At 46.2% G+C, this 19,108-nt stretch overlaps 1 long non-coding RNA gene across 1 annotated transcript; it reads left to right on the forward strand.

Annotated features, from left to right (window-relative positions):
• The first annotated feature begins 15,074 nt into the window (after positions 1-15,074).
• On the forward strand, positions 15,075-18,820 carry LOC125537166 (uncharacterized). Its single transcript, XR_007295647.2, has 2 exons — positions 15,075-16,994; positions 17,348-18,820. It is a non-coding gene; the product is annotated as an uncharacterized LOC125537166 (long non-coding RNA).
• Positions 18,821-19,108: the final 288 nt, after the last annotated feature.

Here is a 19,108-nt window from a genome sequence, read left to right on the forward strand (position 1 = left end):
CCTGACATAAAGTGGACAATACTACAGGGTAGAACAGACTAATAGCTTGGTTGCATTTGATCTGCGAAATACAACTGCTTTGACCCAATCCTAGAAATGGATGAGGTACTGGAGTTTGTTTCTCCTAGTCATTCTGAACTAGAATGGTTTGACGGACCACGGGAATGATAGGCACCGATGAACGAATGCTCACATACTCTTGACTATCAATTGATAGATGAAGGTCAGAATATAACTGAAGGGGGACAACTCAAAGGAACATATAACTTTCTGAGTTGTGGATGCATAGATTAGTATGTCGAACGAGTTCAACATATTTCTTCCGGATAACCCATGCAGAAAGGTAGAACTGGCGGAATCACAATTATGAATGGAGAACTCCTCATGAGTACTCTAATGGTGATCTTTTGGTTCAAAGAACTTCTGCCTTAATGGTTCATGGTATTTGGAAGAAGGAAATACCACAGACCTCGAGGACTATCACAAGGTTATTAATATCTTAAGGGAACTAGCAAATACTAACAACATGAAGTAGGGTGAATCTCGGGTTCAAAACCCAGGAGTAGAATACCTACTACTAAATGGCATCACGGGATGCTTTCAAGAATGATGGCCAGAATCATCACACTAGGGATACGGAAGCGTTGCTAAATTCTCAAGGACACCTAGGGTCATAATACTAACTCCAACATACATGTCAAGGCAACGGAGTACCTCAACACACCGATTAGTGTGCTTAATCTGGCCCAAAAATACAACGGGAACATGGAGGAAAGATTTGCAAGTGCATCGGACTATTTAGAAACCTGGGATGACTCGGACAGCATAACGGCTGTAAATGCTCAAAATGATTTGAGACATCCTGCAAAAAATGGTGGCATAACCACTCAACATCACAATATCAAGGTTCTGAGGCCAGCTATGAACATATGGAAGTAGTAGGAACTGAACTGAGGCTTGAACTCAAAATGATTAGTATGTCGTTGAGCTCGGGGAGGCACTGGACGACGCAGATCGACGGGTGAAGTCCGGTGGCAGATGCGGCGGTGACGAGCTCGGAGGTGTTGTCATAGGGAGTCAGGCGATGTGACCTTTGTCTTGGTGAGGCGGTGCTCGACGGCGGACTAGTGGGACACGGCAACGGGGCTCGGCGTGGGCAGTAGCTACGGCAACGGTGAGCGGCGGCGATGAGCTTCACTCAGTGGTGCTCGAGGAAGGGGGACAGATGAGGGATAGGCACGGGAGAGAGGGGGAGAATGACCAGGGGGTTGCGGGCGTCTCCGTGGCGCTCGAGTGAGGACGGGGGAGCCAGTAGGAGGTGGCTTCGCCTCCTGTGCATGCGCCACGCCGTCGTCCTCCTGGCAAGGAAGGAGACGACTGGCGCCTGGCTCTGGTGGGCTGGGCCGTGCTGGGCCATGTCAGGTGAGCGCCAGGTAAGCCGTATCTCTCTCCTCTGTCTTTTATTTCTATTTTCTATTTTCTGACATTTGTTTCTGATTTAGTAAAATACTAAATCAATTTTAAACTTCATGAAAATAATTGTGTCAACTAAGTGGACTTATACAAAGTCACACAACAATTTTCAGAATTATTGAACATATATTTATATATATAATAAATATAAATCCAATTCAAATAGTTATTGAATTAATTCCAAATGCCGAGAATAAATATCTATGAGCTCCTAAAAATATTGGTTTGAATTTTAACTCTGACCAATATTTTCAGAGAGTAACATGAACATTTTCTTGGACCTTTTTGGAGCAACTTTTATCTGGGTTATTTCCAAAAATGATTTCTAAGGGTTTCACAAATCCCCATTTCAATTTTAAATGAAATTTAAACATGATGCACACCTGACTAGCTAGTCTAGATCATACCAGAATTAGGGATGTGACAACTCACCCCCACTAAACAAGAATCTCGTCCCGAGGTTCTAGCGTAGGGTAAAAGGAAGAGGGGACTCGAACTATTACAATCTTCATGATCCAACTGCACTTCATAAGAACTTGGATTGCTTGCATCATGTTGATCTTGACATCCTTGCTTTCGAGATCTTTGTCCAACACAGTGACGACAGAAAGAAACTTTAGAGGAATCGATCTTCTCAAGATCGAGCAACTCAAGATCAACTCATGGAGTGAGACGTTGAAACATCTCTCGAGTTGAGACACAAAACACACATCGAGAGAGATGGAAGAAACAGATGACGGAGGTTCAATTTGGTAGGCAACAATTCCACGATGGAGTGGGATGGTGAATGGTTTCAAGATAGCGATGAAATAATTGCCATGATTCCATAACGGGACACCTTAGGGAAAGGTGACTCGTAGAGAATTTCCCTTAAGTGGCAAAAAGAATTACTTTTGATACAAAGATCATTGAAACTCTTTATACCAGCCTGAGGTAATCACAATCGATCGTTGGAAGGGGTTCGAAAGAATGTCATACTCCGACTAGGATGGATGATGTGGACTACCTTGTTGAAGACAACGCAATGGATGATCTTTAGCTTATCATCAGAAATGTATGGGACCCATGGTAAGTCCACTTTTGAAGATGATCCTTGACAGCAACTGCTGAGAAGGACAACCCATAGGAAATTGGCACAATGGGGTGCCAGCTGGGAACAAAATGCAAATGTTGGGAATGTTCCAACCATCATATCTACCTGAGATTCAGATCTGGTTGGTGTCAGGACATTAGTGGCGCTGTTAGCTGCTAATGACAGGCCACGTCATCTCACCGGAGTTCAGCGTCGGCGAGCACACAAGCGCGGCGGCGTCCACCCTAGCGGCCACGGCGGCGGCAACTGAGGGCACCAGGGGTTGCCCTTGCCCGTGCGCATCTAGCGGAGGCAGCAGCAGGTTGCGAGGCCACCGAATCGACAGCGATGGCAAAAGCGACGGCCGGAGCTCGATGGTTGCGGCTGGGAGGGCTAGAGCTCGCGGGCGAGGGAGCTGAGCAGCGCAGAGGCATCTATGCAGCACGTGGAAGAAGTCTGCGAGCTCGGTTTGGTCGTTAGGGCTTGCTAGCGACAGCAGGGACGAGCACGGCGGCGAGAAGCTCTCGGCCATGGCGGGGCTACGGCGTAGAGGGCGACCGCGACCAGGGGAGAAGGGGGAGATGATAGCGGGGCTCACAGAGATTCGAACCGCGCTGTTGTTGAGCTCGGGGAGGCACTGGACGACGCAGATCGACGGGTGAAGTCCGGTGGCAGATGCAGCGGTGACGAGCTCGGAGGCGTCGTCACAGGGAGTCCGGCAATGTGACCTTCGTCTTGGTGAGGCGGTGCTCGACGGCGGACCAGTGGGACACGGCAACGGGGCTCGGCGTGGGCAGTAGCTATGGCGACGGTGAGCAGCGGCGACGAGCTTCACTCGGTGGTGCTTGGGGAAGGGGGATAGACGAGGGATAGGCACGGGAGAGAGGGGGAGAGTGACCAGGGGTTGCGGGCATCTCCGTGGGGCTCGAGTGAGGACGGGGGAGGCAGCAGGAGGTGGAAGCAGGAGGTGGCTTCGCCTCCTGTGCATGCGCCACGCCGTCGTCCTCCTGGCAAGGAAGGAGATGACTGGCGCCTTGCTCTGGTGGGCTGGGCCGTGCTAGGCCATGTCAGGTGAGCGTCAGGTAAGCCGTATCTCTCTCCTCTGTCTTTTATTTCTATTTTCTATTTTCTGACATTTGTTTCTGATTTAGTAAAATACTAAATCAATTTTAAACTTCATGAAAATAATTGTGTCAACTAAGTGGACTTATACAAAGTCACACAAAAATTTTCAGAATCATTGAACATATATTTAAATATAAATCCAATTCAAATAGTTATTGAATTAATTCCAAATGCCCAGAATAAATATCTATGAGCTCCTAAAAATATTGGTTTGAATTTTAACTCTGACCAATATTTTCAAAGAGTAACATGAACATTTTCTTGGACCTTTTTGGACCAATTTTTATCTGGGTTATTTCCAGAAATGATTTCTAAGGGTTTCACAAATCCCCATTTCAATTTTAAATGAAATTTAAACATGATGCACACCTGACTAGCTAGTCTAGATCATACCAGAACTAGGGATGTGACATCCAAGGGGGAAGGGTTCGGCGCGCCGTACTACTCCCAGGGTACCTCCAAAGAGTGTGTCCCCCACGCCGGGCGAGCCTTCCAAGAGTAAGGAAAACAAAGATACGGTCGTGCCTTCATCGAAGAGGTATGAATCCGCCAACCTGCACCTAAGCAGTCACGCCCAACAGTGACCTTCCTGTTATCCATGTGTCAGGAGAAAGATGTGCCGGACTATATCCGGAGGTTCGAGCAGCCGTACTTCCCGCAGCCAGGATTCAAATCCTACCTTGAAGGCGAGGGCTGATACAGAGGCGAAGCCGGACTGTCCTCCAGCCGAGGACTCGCATGGTGTATCCGTTACCAACTTGGAAGTGGAAAGTGCGATGAATCATCGGCGCCGCCGGGCCATTTTACAGGACCCTGGCTTTTCAGAGGAGTCGTTTAACGCCTTCAACTCAGCCGATGCGTATATCCGAGCTGCTCGACATGGGATTAATAGGGCCACAAAGCAACATTTGAAAGACGTGCAGGTAAATTTATTTTGTCTGACTATGATAACCAGTAGCCCCCGAGACTTAAAGGAGTTGAAACAACTGATTTACGGATAAATGTGTTACCAGGTGCTTATAGAGAAGAACACCCAGCTAGCTCAGGAGCTGGAAAAGTGTCAGCGTCGGCTGCTTGCTGCCAATGCCGAACTGGAGAAATACAAGGCATCTCCCGGTAATGTTTCCTTGTATCGAAAATACAGAATGATACGCTGACATTGCGGATCTGGGTGTTAATCTTTGTGTTCGGCTGTTAGACCAAGTACAAGAGCAGCTGGACGTTGCTGGAAACGAAGAACGCGGAGCCAAAAAGCAACTAGCAGCGGGCGAGCGTGTATTGACAAAGGTCGTCCAAGAGAATAAGAAACTCTAGGACTCAAACGCCAAACTGGGCGAAGAACTGAAAGATGTGCGAGCTCAGCTAGCTGACTCCGTGAAGGAGAACAAGAAGCTGCGAGGCAGCATGTTCAGTATGTGTCCACTGTTGTTTTATAACAGCTTTGGAGGTAACTTTAGCTGATTAAGCTGTAATTGGAGGTGTTTTGACGAACCGCCCTGAAGAGGAGGTGTCTGGATCATCGAGTGATCTGCTGCAAGGGCTATCACGGTTGCACGAGAAAGCTCGACAGGCGATGCGGAGTGTGGCCAAGGCTTTATGGCCATCCGACCCCCCTCCAGGAAGCATGGAGGAGTTGGTAGAGCTGTTCAAGGGGGCACGGCGGCGCATCCGGTTGTGGAAGATATCGGCATGCTGGGAGGGCACGTGAGAGGCCTGGGCCATGGTGAAGACGCGATATACCAAGTTGGATCCTAATCACATGGCTCGTGTCGGGCCGCTAGGGTCGAATGGGGAAGAAATTCCCGTAAGTTTAGTGTATAACCAAGTAGAGGTGGCTGCCGAATACTCCCAGCAGGATTGTAAGTTAGATTGCCTGTTGGAAGGTATAGAAGAGGAGGTGTTCGAGTCCAAGTGACTATGTACTTTCCTCAACTAGCCGAATTATATAAAATTAGTCATGGCAGACCTTTTCGCTTCAACCTCCGGTCCCAAAGGTGCGGAGTGTTTCCGAATACCGTCGCAGCCGAATAGGCTGGGGTATGCCTGGAAAACTAGGCGTAGGGGTCATAGTTGCTTGAACAGACAAGTTTTATCCGGCTAGCTATGTTATATTACATTTATATCGTAAGAAACATCTTCGAGAGAGAATAGTTCCGTTAAGGGTTCCTTTCCCTGGGTGTGTATGTGTTTAATGCGCATGTCTGAATTGTGGTGTGAGCACCACGGTTTGTATAACTTCTGGGGGTGCACAACGGAGTGAGTGTAAAAAACATCTTTAATTCACCGACCGAATATTCCCTTAAGAACACTAGCTTTCGGCTTCACCCAGTCTGAGGTACACGTCCGGATGACCTGGCAGTAACAATCACAGAGGTGCCCCCTTTATGCCCTAGCCGAACTAACGGGAACGTAGGTCATAAGCACAGGAGCCAGGCAACCCAGCTTGGCCAAAACTTAAGTCATATCGAAGCATATAATGGAAAAGAAAAGGTACATATGGAAAAAGCTCATATGTGAGGAGCTTGATGCTCAAGGAATGACAAGAACTTCTGTCCGAGAAGCCCCCAGGTACAAGTGGCATACATGTTGAAAGATGTATGTGCCAACGGTGTGCGGTCTAGCCGCATCAAAGCTTTAAAGCGAATAAAGAAGAAAGTAATCGGAAAAGAGAGGAAAAATAATGGGAACTACAAGGGAGGAGGAGACGAACAAGGGGTGTAGCGCTAGGCGTAGAATCTCCAGAGTCTGGCCGCGTTCCAGGGGTTCGGCTCGAGGTGATTGTCTGATGCATTGCGAAGACGGTACGCTCCTCCGGCGAGAACTTTGTCAATTATGAAGGGACCCTCCCATTTGGGCTTGAGTTTGTCCTTTTTCTTCTCCGGGGGCCGTAGAACGAGTTCACCAACATTGTAAGTCTTGGCATGTACTTCTCTACTTTGATATCTTTGAGCCTGTTGTTGGTAAACTGCTGAACGGGCTTTTGCGACATCGCGTTCCTCCTCCAGGGCATCTAGGTTGTCCTGCCGATCGAGCTCGGCTTCTCTCTCTTCGTACATACGCACTCTAGGTGAGTCGTGAATAATATCGCAGAGCAATACAGCCTCTGCACCATACACCATGAAGAAAGGTGTGTACCCGGTAGTACGGTTGGGCGTGGTCCGCAGCCCCCAGAGTACGGAGTCGAGCTCCTCAACCCAGTGCTTGTCTGATTCTTTTAAGGACCGCACTAGCCTGGGCTTGATGCCGCTCATAATAAGACCGTTGGTGCATTCGACTTGACCGTTGGTTTGTGGGTGGTAGACGGAGGCGAATCTAGTTTAATACCCAGATTAGTGCACCAGGTTTTTACCTCATCGGCTGTGAAATTGGAGCCGTTGTCAGTGATGATGCTGTGCGGGACACCATAACGGTGCACAACATCGGATATGAAGTCTATCACCGGGTCGGACTCAGCCGTTTTGACCGGTTTAGCCTCTATCCATTTAGTGAATTTGTCCACCATAACTAGTAGATATTTTTTCTTATGGCTTCCCCCTTTAAGGGGTCCGACCATGTCAAGTCCCCAGACCGCGAAAGGCCATGGGATGGCGATTATTTGTAGGACAGTGGGGGCATATGGCTTTGATTGGCAAAGAGTTGGCATCCAACGCAATGTTGGACAAGGTCCTGTGCATCTGCTCGGGCCGTCGGCCAGTAAAACCCTGTACGAAAAGCCTTGCTAACAAGGGCCCGAGTTGCGGCGTGGTGCCCGCCGAGTCCGACATGAATTTCACCCAAGAGCTGCCGCCCCTCTTCCTCGGATATACATCGTTGAAGGACTGCGGTGGCGCTTTTCTTGTGGAGCTCTCCATCATGAACCTTGTAGGCCTTCGAGCGCTGGACAATGCAGCGGGCCTCATTCTAGTCCTCAGGAAGCTCTTTCCTATTAAGGTAGGCCAGGAAGGGTTCGGTCCATGGGGCAATGACTTCCATGATGAGATGCGCCGATGGTGTTATGTCGATGTTTCCGGGACCTGGGGTTATGTTTGGGTTCATACTATCGTTGCCGTTTTCCCCCTGCCACACCACGGATGGCTTAAAGAGCCTTTCCAGGAAGATATTAGGTGGGACAGGGTCGCTGTAACACCCCGGATGTAACTTTCCCAATTTGTACTCCAACTCTTGCCGTTTCCGGTGTTAAGTTATTTTATTTTCTCGGGTTCGGGTTTTTGTCTCCGTGTGTTGTTATCGTTGTCATGCATCTCATATCATGTCATCATGTGCATTGCATTTGCATACATGTTCATCTCATGCATCCGAGCATTTTCCCCGTTGTCCGTTTTGCATTCCGGCGCTTCGTTCTCCTCCGGTGGTCATTTCTAACTTTCTTTCGTGTGTGGGGATTAAACATTTCCGGATTGGACCGAGACTTGCCAAGCGGCCTTGGTTTACTACCGGTAGACCGCCTGTCAAGTTTCGTATCATTTGGACTTCGTTTGATACTCCAACGGTTAACCGAGGGACCGAAAAGGCCTCGTGTGTGTTGCAGCCCAACACCCCTCCAATTTGGCCCAAAACCAACCTAAACCTGCTCCATCATCTAGAGCGTTCGATCACGATCGCGTGGCCGAAAACCGCACCTCATTTGGACTCTCCTAGCTCCCTCTATGCCTATATATAGACCCCTTCCCCGGATCCCCCTCGTCCAAAAACCTAAAAATCGTCCCGCCGCCACCGGACATGTCCGGCCGCCGCCGGACGAAGTCACCGCCGCCGCCCGCACCAATCAGGAGGTGCCACGTGGCCGGCCGCCTCCTCCCACCGCCGCGGCCCGCCCGGCCCGCAGCCGGCCCCCGAGGGCCCGAACCGGCGCCCGCGCTCTGCCGCCCTTCTCCTACCTCCCGCCGCCGCCTTGCTCTGGGCCGGCGAGCGCAAGCCGCCGCACCTCCGCTCCGGCAAGGCCCCGCCGCGCCGCTCCCGCCGGCCGGCGCCGCCACGCGCCGGCGACCGAGCTCCGGCGACCCCGCCGCCCTCCGCCGTCCTCCTCGTCGTCTCCGTCCGCCCCTGCGTCAAGTCCGGCCACCGGCGTCCTCTCCGGCGACGTTGAACCTCAGGATCCGTGCCGACGAACTCCAGATCTGGATCTGAAAATATCTCCTCGGTTGACTTTCTCCCGAAACCCTAGCTCATGTTGCCCTGTTCATCGTGCCGTAACTTTGCATCCGTAGCTCCGATTTGGGCATATAGCATATCAAAATGTTCATCTCAGAGAGTACATCATTTCATTCCATTGCATCATTTTCATTTGAGTTCATCTTGATGCCCGAAATGCTGTTAGAAGAGGGCTACTTGAGATTATTGTCAGATCTGCTACTCCATTTGCATATTTGTCATTCTTGCCATGATTATTGTGTGCATGATATGCCCATGAGCTCTACATATGTTTTGTTAAGGGTTTTGCCATATTTCCAAGGGTGCAAACCATGTATTTTTGTGATGTGTGTGGTGACTAGCACGAGCTTGCAAAGTGAGGCACTTGGTAGTGCTGATTTCAGGGACTTAGCATTTCCACTAAGTCCTTGAGCTGTTTATCTCATGTTGTCATATGTTCATGTTGTTTCCTAGTGATCCGTGCCTCTTTTGAGGATGATTAGTAAGGATGTTTTGTTAACCTTGTAGTGCTCTATCCATCCATGTCTTGTTTTGCAATTATGGAGCACCCTAGCTTGAGTCAATCGAGCTCTACTTTTGCTACTTTGTGAATCTGGGCAGATTGTCAACTTGTTTGCAATTTTGCCGATGATGTTGTAGTTGATCCATGCATGCTATGCTATTGTTTCTTGCCATGTCTAGCTTGTATTTTGTGTATTTTTGATGGGTGTATGCTTAGTTTGTCATGACTTGCTCCGTAATGAGTTCACATGCTTGCAATTGTATTTTCTGATCCCTTTTGGCTCAAGGTCACTAAGGGACTTTTGTTAAGCTCTTTGAGTAGCTCCATGCCATGCTTTACTTTGCCATGTTTAGGTCCTGTAGCATGTAGTTTTGTTGCTTCGAAGAGTGCTACCTGATCTGAAATTCCAGACAAGTGTTAATTTCGCTAAGTCTGAGATCTGTTTGCCATATGCATTTTTGCCATACTTGTTTGAACCTGTTAATGAATAATTCGGCCGTATCTCAGTGCTAGACTTTTGTTAAGCATCTTGAATGCATCCCTGCCATGTATTTTTTTGTCATGTTTGGGTGCTGTAACATGTTCATCTCATTGCATTTAGATGACTACTTGCTGTAAATCGCAGACCGGTGTCATATTTGAATCGCTTGCCATTTCCAAACCGTAACTCCGATTCCGGCGTTCTTTATATCGTTTTCAAGCGATTTCATCTCATCTTTCCAGTGGCACACTTGTATTCCCAATTTGAGGCCAGGTTCATTGCATCCCTTGTCAATTCTTGCATATGCATCCCGCATCGCATCCCGCATAGCATACCATCCTTGCATCATATTGGTTGATCCTTGCACGTGGTTGATTGTGTCCTTGTCGCTTGTTTGTCTTGTTTGGGTAGAGCCGGGAGACGAATTCGCTAACGAGGAGCCCGTTGCCCGTTGAGTTTGCTTTCGAGGATCCATTTAACTCTGACAACTTTGCAGGCAAGATGATCATACCCTCGAAATCACTACTATCTTTGCTATGCTAGATTGCTCGCTCTTTTGCTATGCCAATGCTACGATGCCTACCTTTTGCTTTCAAGCCTCCCAAATTGCCATGTCAAACCTCTAACCCACCATGTCCTATCAAACCGTTGATTGGCTATGTTACCGCTTTGCTCAGCCCCTCTTATAGCGTTGCTAGTTGCAGGTGAAGATTGGAGGTTGTTCCTTGTTGGAACATTTATTTACTTGTTGGAATATCATTATATTGCTATGTTATCGTAATGCATCTATATACTTGGTAAAGGGTGGAAGGCTCGGCCTCTCGCCTAGTGTTTTGTTCCACTCTTGCCGCCCTAGTTTCCGTCATATCGGTGTTATGTTCCCGGATTTTGCGTTCCTTACGCGATTGGGTTATAATGGGAACCCCTTGATAGTTCGCCTTGATTAAAGCTTTTCCAGCAATGCCCAACCTTGGTTTTGCCATTTGCCACCTAGCCTCTTTTTCCCTTGGGTTTCCGGAGCCCGAGGGTCATCTTATTTAAACCCCCCCCCCCGGGCCAGTGCTCCTCTGAGTGTTGGTCTGACCGAGTAGACTGCGGGGCCACCTCGGGGCAACTTGAGGGTTGGTTTTACTTGTAGGATGTCTCATCTGAGTGTGCCCTGAGAACGAGATATGTGCAGCTCCTATCGGGATTTGCCGGCACATTCGGGCGGTGTTGCTGGTCTGGTTTTAACCTGTTGAAGTGTCTTGAAGAACCGAGATACCGAGTGTGATCGGAACGTCTTGGGAGGAGGTCTATTCCTTCATTGACCGTGAGAGCTTGTCATGGGCTAAGTTGGGACACCCCTGCAGGGATTTGAACTTTTGAAAGCCGTGCCCGCGGTTATGGGCAGATGGGAATTTGTTAATGTCCGGTTGTAGATAACTTGAACCTTAATTTAATTAAAATGAATCAACTGAGTGTGTTACCGTGATGGCCTCTTCTCGGCGGAGTTCGGGAAGTGGACACGGTGTTGGAGTAATGCTTGCGCAGGTTGTTCTCTAATTTCTCGCTCGCGCTTTGCCTCCTCTTCTCGCTCTCTTTTGCGAACAGGTTAGCCACCATATATGCTAGTCGCTTGCTGCAGCCCCACTTACTTTTACCTTGCCTTACCTATAAGCTTAAATAGTCTTGATCGCGAGGGTGCGAGATTGCTGAGTCCCTGTGGCTCACAGTTTACTATTACACCAGATGCAGGGCCTGAGGATTCTGCTCCAAGTGACGCGCTCGAGCTCAAGTGGGAGTTCGACGAGGACTCTCAAGGTTATTATGTTTCCTTTCCTGACGATCAGTAGTGGTGCCCAGTTGGGGTGATCGGGACCGTGTCGCATGTTGGGTTATCTTTTATATTGGCGCCGTAGTCGGTCCATGAGTGTTTGGATGATGTAATGTTATTTATGTACCTTGATTGACGTGGCAAGTGTAAGCCAACTATGTTATCTCCCCTTTATGATTATATTACATGGGTTGTTGTAAAGATTACCTTACTTGCGACATATGCCTTCAATGCGATTATGTCTCTAAGTCGTGCCTCGACACGTGGGAGCTATAGTCGCATCGAGGGTGTTACAGTCGCGCTTAGCGCCAATACGAGTGAGAACATCCGCCACTTGATTACTTTCGCGAGGCACATAATGGAACTCGAGCCCCTCGAACCGGGCCGACATTTTTATGACTGCATTACGATACGCTGCCATCTTCAGATCTTTAGCGTCGAAATCTCCATTTATTTGAGATATTGCAAGGTTCGAGTCCCCGCGCACTTCTAGGCGTTGTATGCCCATGGAGACAGCCATCCGGAGACCATGCAATAAGCCCTCATATTCGGCTGCATTATTGGAGTTTGTGTATAGTATTTGGAGAACGTACTGGACGATGTCTCCGGTAGGGGTCGTTAAGACGACACCCGCTCCTAACCCTGCCAGCATTTTGGAGTCGTCGAAGTGCATGAGCTCAATGGCCCATTTGGCAATCCGGCCCGTAGCATCGCGGTTATTTATGATGTCGTTGAGTGGCACTTCGGAGGCCACCGTGATCGAACACTCTTGGAAGTAGTGACGGAGCTTCCGGGATGCCATGAAGACCGCGTATGCTATTTTTTGATAATGAGGGTACCGGGATTTGCATGGTGTAAGGACAGTAGAGACGTAGTATACTGGCTTCTAAAGCGGGAATTTATGTCCGTTCTGCTCTCGTTCAACAATGAGTACGGCGCTCACCACCTGATGTGTTGCCGATATGTATAACTAGTTGACCCGTTGCGCCAAATGGCGCGGAGACCCGCTAAAGCCATGTTGTCGATGAAAATAGTTTCATTTTGCAAGAAAAAATTCGATGTTGGTAGTAGAAAGCCTACATGTTAAACCATGGTATATTGAAAATATGTTTAGCATGCTGCGAAATATGAGTTTGAAAAGAAAATCATATTTGTATAACATGTATAGACCAGCTAAGGAAGCTTTTTATTAGTTGACAATATGGTTATCATGATGAGAAATCTAATTTGAAAAAACATATTTGTATCAGATGTATAAAGCAGTTAAAGATGTACCTTTTTAACGGTGTTTGTACCAAAATTTTATTTTTCATGTGCACGAATGGTAACAATTTTTTTAGCTTTGTTTGTACCAAACTTTTAGAGTTGTGGACAAGCACATATGGTAACAAATTTAACCCTCCTTTTGCGAATAAAGTCAATCCTCTTTAATAAAGAAATAAAGGAGGCTTTGTTGTCTACAATGATATGTACCTATACATTTTAATTTGGTAGTATAGAATCTCATTGAAGACCAAGTCGTGTTGAAAATATGTGTATTTTTGGGTAATCTCCCATTCCGCAAAATGACAGAGAGATGAACTAAACACCATTTGTGCTTTGAAAAATCCGTTTATCAGTAGCACTATTTGTCTACTACATGCTTCACAAAAGTGTTTTATTTGTTTATAACGTGTATATGATAATACATATAAGTACCATCGATCACTGACATGAAAAGGAAGTAAAATACTTCCATTACTTTGAAGATGACCTCAGGCTCAACTCACACATGTCATTAGTTAAGCTCATCGAGACTGAATCCCTGACTAACCATTTACCTCATCTCCACATTTCTGCTTATGTTCTTTCAACATGTAATGCTTACATGTGGCACACACTGCTGGCGCTTTTCAAATAAGCTAGCATGTGAAAAGTAGCAGCAACTGGCCGTGCTACATAAACACTGAATGTTCAACGCCCCAAACATTTTTCTCTTCTTCTGCCTGTAATGAGCCCTGATCGATCGCTTTATCAAGATAGATACAGCACCCAAGAACTACTGTCACAACCTGATCCATCCATGAGACCCACTAAACACCATGTGTGGTTTGAAAAAAAACACATTTATCAGGAGATTTGGTTTTGAGCAAGCATGTATGGTAACTATTCTAACCCCTTCATATAAGAAAATTGAATGGAGGCTTGTATCAGGGTAACCTATGTCCAAAAAAAGTGTTGTATGTTCTGGATTTCTGATGATTTAGGTCTTGGAAGACCTAAACAGGAAAACATTGCTAAAACGTGCATCATTTACCAACAAGGGCTTTATTTTATACCAAAGGTTTAGGCAGCTACAGTTTACAATTCGAAAATGGAAATGTAAATACGTATGATTAATGTGGATGCAACAAAAGAGTTCTTAGAACAGAAGACTTGGACATGGAGAAACTTAGTGAGGTTCAGGAACACAATACAAAGGCATGCAACACTCCCGAACAGTGCATTGTACAGAACGTATAATGATCTCCAGGATCTGCAAAACTGATCTTCCAGAACACTTCATCTGAGTTGAAACACTATCAATCAAGCTTCATAAGATCTGTTCAACAACTCATGAAAAAAAGAGAAGACGATGAAACATGTGTTCTGTACACTCATGCCTTTCAAAAGAGTTCCCTAAAAAACCTTGTTTCGCATAACTCTGGCGATGGCCAAGCCTGGGAGGTTTTGGTCGATGAGGACCAGACTAAGCTGACACTCCCATGGTTGCATACATCAACCATGCCCTCCCCAAGTCGGATCTACTCATTCCTAATGCCATTTATAATCACATCTACATACAGGAAAACATGAGTATAATCAGAAAATGAAGAGGCTGGCAAAGGGCCACAAAACAGAGAAGAGGCATGCCGAAAGCATATTCATGGTAATGTAAAAAGAAATCAGTTAGTAAGCTCGACAAAACAAATGGCAGTCCGTAACACCATTACATAGGGCAAAGAAACATTAGTTTTCCAGCATTGTTCAGCGATGCAGGGATAGGGGGGGACATGACAATAATATACATACATTCATAGGCAAAGGTAGACCACCCAAATAAGGGGAACATGACAAAGATAAGATGATCAACAAACGAACTAACACAACAGCACACAAACCAAACACTACAGAGAAGTCCTCAGCTTGATCAACCAACCGTTGCATAAAGAAAATATAAAAGGATGACAGCTAAAGAAAATAGAAGAATATAAGCTTAAGTGGCGAACAAATAGCTTCTGCACTCACTGCATATAGCTAATTAGCTATACTATCTTTCCCTAATTATATAATTTTTAATAATAAAGCACGGTTTGAGTTTTTGGTTCACCGTCGCGGCGTTTTTACACAAAGGTCCCTGTATTCTGGATAATTTAACCCGCAGTACTTTTTAAGTCAAAAACGTTTCGTTCTGCACGGGTAGACTTAGAAAAAACGCAGGCACACGCCACACGGACACGGGCATCTCCCCAATACCTACGACCCCAACTCCCTCCAGCGCCGCCGCCACCGCCCCCCTCTTCTGCAACCACCACGCCGTCCGCGCCGCCCTAAAGCACGCTGCTCCTTTCCCTTCCCAAGCCGCCCTGGATCTGGCGATGGAGGTGGCCGCCGTCGTGGCCATGGAGGTCTCGCCAGCCGCCTTCGAAGTCCTACATCCCCGATATCGACGGGATTGCAGCCGCCTGGCCAAGGTCGTCGGCCCTCGACGAGCTCCTCCATAACTTCTGGTTCCCCACAGTGCCTACGGGCCGCCTCTCCCTCTCCATCCTACGCTCCTCCTTCTCCACTTCAGATTTCGGCTGAAGATCGCCTCTCCCTATTCCCCTTCCAGTCTGGAGCACAGGCGGAGAGCCTGGTTGTGTGCGGCGGAGATGGCGCCCCGCCTCTGCGCCTCATAAGGCTGGACGTAGCTCCGCCGAGGCCATGACCTCTCCTGGTATCGATCTAATACAGGTCACCAACCCATTGGAACCTCTCCCTGTCTCTTTCTTCTCCATCTTCCTCATATGGAGTACTATCCAATGGAACCTTAGTTTTTGTATAGTTAGCTAGCAGAGACTCAATAGTAGCATTTTTTGCCTGTACATCATAGCCATGCCCTGGAGAGACGCAAATTAGTGCAGTTAACAAGAAGCAATTGACGAAGATCTTACGAGATGGCTTGCAAATCCAGATATCAAACATAATTTTGGTAATATATATTATGTATGCAATAGTTTGAAGGGATGCTTACCAGGTATGTACCACTGAAAATCTAGGTCCAGTAACTATCCAGTTGCAAATTCACTGCAAGTTTGTGTAACAAATATATATACATCAACTAGGATTTAGGTTTAACCGTTTAAGTCTGTGGTACAATTGAAAGACTAGGGAGAAGAGGGTGGATTGTACTACCTGATCGCTTGCTGTACATCTGAAAGAGATTCAGTTCGTCTGAATATTCTGATTTTGCGACATGGTCGCCAGTGAATAGCGCCTTTAGCAGTTTGGTCAACAAGTAGACCGAGCCCAACATAAAATGGTTTCATTTTCATGAGTGAATCTTACCTTAGATGTTTAGGAGAAGATCAGTATGGCACCACATAACTATTGGTAAAATGATCGTTAATTAATGACATCATTACCATCCAGCCATCTTGTCTTTCCAAAGAACAACATACGAGCTTCGTTCTCTGAAGTTTAAGAATAATACAGCCATCTTGCCTTTCGAAAGAATAACAAAGATAAATATAGAACCGTGTAAGTCTGAACATACATGTGGGTCAAAAAGATGTGGTGTGCTCCACCGAGATTCTCAATCTTGTCCACCAGTATCGGCTTATACCTTGGACTAAAATATTAAGAGGTTATCATAACAACTATAGCGAATATAATCACTGTTTTCAGATCAAATAAGGAATGGATCTCATGATGGTTGATGCTTGATGCAGCGGAGGATCACAGGTGTACTGCCTGCAGTTTCAATTTAACCGGGCAGTTGCCATCATCGTGAGACTTGCCAACTTGAGGAACTACAACGATTCTTTGTTCCAGCCATATCCGATCCACCGGGCCGGAGCTTTCACGTCACCTACAACGCACGGTGCTCGCGGCGCGCCGTTGGCGCCAGCCTCGTTGCCGCACTCCCGGAACCCCTCAAGCAGCTCATGCTCGTTCGGTCATGCAGGACGGCGCTGTAGCACTATCGTTGGATGTGAATCGCTTCAAAACCGGAAGCAGCGTGCGCGCTGATGTGGCGTGTTTCCTCCTTTGCTACACTCTGATTGACTGATGGTTAGATGGTTGATGTCGCAGTCTGATGAGGCCTAGCGGGTGTGGCTTCTGCTGAAATTTTTTACACCAGCAGCTCCTGGTGAGTTTGATCCCCTGAGTCATTATAGAGGAAGTGAGAATGTCAGAAAGGAGAAGAAGAAAAAACCTTGCTGCCGGGGATGACATCCACACCATTTTGTGTGTGTTGGTGGAGTGATTGAACCATGGCAATCAGAGCTCACATCACATCTCCCTTCCTCATACACACTTTTTGGGTAGTTGTGCATCTATATTCCATTCTGCACACCAAGAGATTATGTTATTTTTCTTTTACTGAAGCAGTTACGATTCAGTAGTACATCGTTATCATTCTCAACAAATTAATACATGACACCTTTGATAAGAAAGAGCTTTCAGCGATTGAGTTACTTTATTCGACTTTATGTTTTTCAGGAGGGGAGGCGGGACAGCCGGCAGCGGCGCCATTCTGTTTGGGGATGCTTGGATCTGGTGATGCTGGAGCATGGGAACGGGAAACATCACCTCAGCTATGGAATTTCAAATAGACAATTTACCTTTCTCTCTAAAGATTTCTTACACTGCTGTCAGTATCATTGCTCTTGGGGTCTAGTTTTTGTCAATATCAAAATCTGGGTACTTACCAGCAAACGAGTTGTTGATCTATTTACTTAGTCAAGTTCATTTCTGCTATGTTCTTCAGTCAAGCTTTAGATTCTAGCCTTGATTAAATAGGAATGATGTTGTCCAAAACCTGCTAATGTCAGAAATCCTACTGCCCAGCAGGATTTCTAGAATTCTGGTGCATCTAGTTTCTATAACATGGTTTGACAACCGCGGTGAGCACTGCTCAGTGTGGCAGCTTTTCATTAGGATTGGAAACAAGATTTGAGATATAGGTGTAGGTCAAATTTTGCAAAAATTATGGGTCTGCAGGTACAAAGTTACATGTAGGAAATTTTACAATTTTCTGAGAGTAAAAATTCAAGCATGAATTTGAATATAGTTCCATGATTTTTTTGCTGACAAGTTTTCTTATATTTACTTCTCTTTCTATGGTATAGGAATTTATATGCCTACTTAACTGTTCAAAGATATCCGTTTTGTTTGTCGATTCGAAGTTACCACATATAAGCTTGAGTCCATGTGAACTGACACACAGTTTGGAACAAAATAAAACTTAGTACTGTAGTACAGTTTGGTGGTTAAACTACTCCTTACCTCAACATTCTAATAATTTGTATAATGATAGTTGGCATTGGTCATGCAAGACCGCTTGCATGAAATTAGTGGCTTGCTGCTGTTGTACTCTTCAAAAATTCTGTTGCTTCAGTTTATTTTACATTTTTTAATTTACTGTTTTTTGCGAAACAAAAGTACTAGAGAATATTATTCTACATTATTTTCAACCGCTACATTTTATCTGTTTGCGGTATGACTGTATGGTTCTCAATCGAAGAAGAGGCCCAACAGTCTCTTTCGGGACTTTTTATCACCACATATATAATCTTATTGAACTAGGAGTCGAGAACTACAATTCCCCAAAAGATCATAAATGCTTGATGTGTGTGAACATATTGCAGGGAGGCGGTTCCAATGATGGCTCGGTTCCTGCACAGCTTCACCGAGAGGCATATGTTGTATGAGATGTTGTATTCTCACTTCTCAGACTGTCTGTATTCTGATTTGCTCGCTAGGTGCTTGATAAAATGCCCATCCGAGCAAACAATTTGTTCTGTGCTACCTGAGAGATGCAAGTTGGATGTGGAGGACAATCATGTACAGCCCTTAGGTTCTATGGTTAATCTGCTTAACCTGGGAGGTGGTCATCAAGTTTGAGATGGCAAGTGTAGGTGCTATGTACTGTTTTCAATGAACCAATAAAATGCATTGGCTATTTTCTACTCAGATTTGTTGGTTATTTCTAATGAAACATGAAAATACTTCTGAAAGGATTATAGTTTCGACTTGAGATTTTAGTTGTTTATGTAGACAGTAAAACTCTAGCTGTTATTTGCTAGATGGGTCGGTACCAACCCAACATTGAACAAAGAAGTTAAGGAATTGAGGTGATGTTGTTTCTTTCCGGTTACTTATAGGGTGATATATAAGTATGTGCATGCTTTCCAAGTTTGCTGATATGTTTGAACCAGTAAGTATGCCTAAATCGTCCAACTACTGATAGCTATATTTTGT

This window comes from Triticum urartu, chromosome 2A, assembly GCF_056163025.1.
Source record: "Triticum urartu cultivar PI428250 chromosome 2A, HENAU_Tu73, whole genome shotgun sequence".
In the NCBI taxonomy this organism is placed as follows: domain Eukaryota; kingdom Viridiplantae; phylum Streptophyta; class Magnoliopsida; order Poales; family Poaceae; genus Triticum; species Triticum urartu.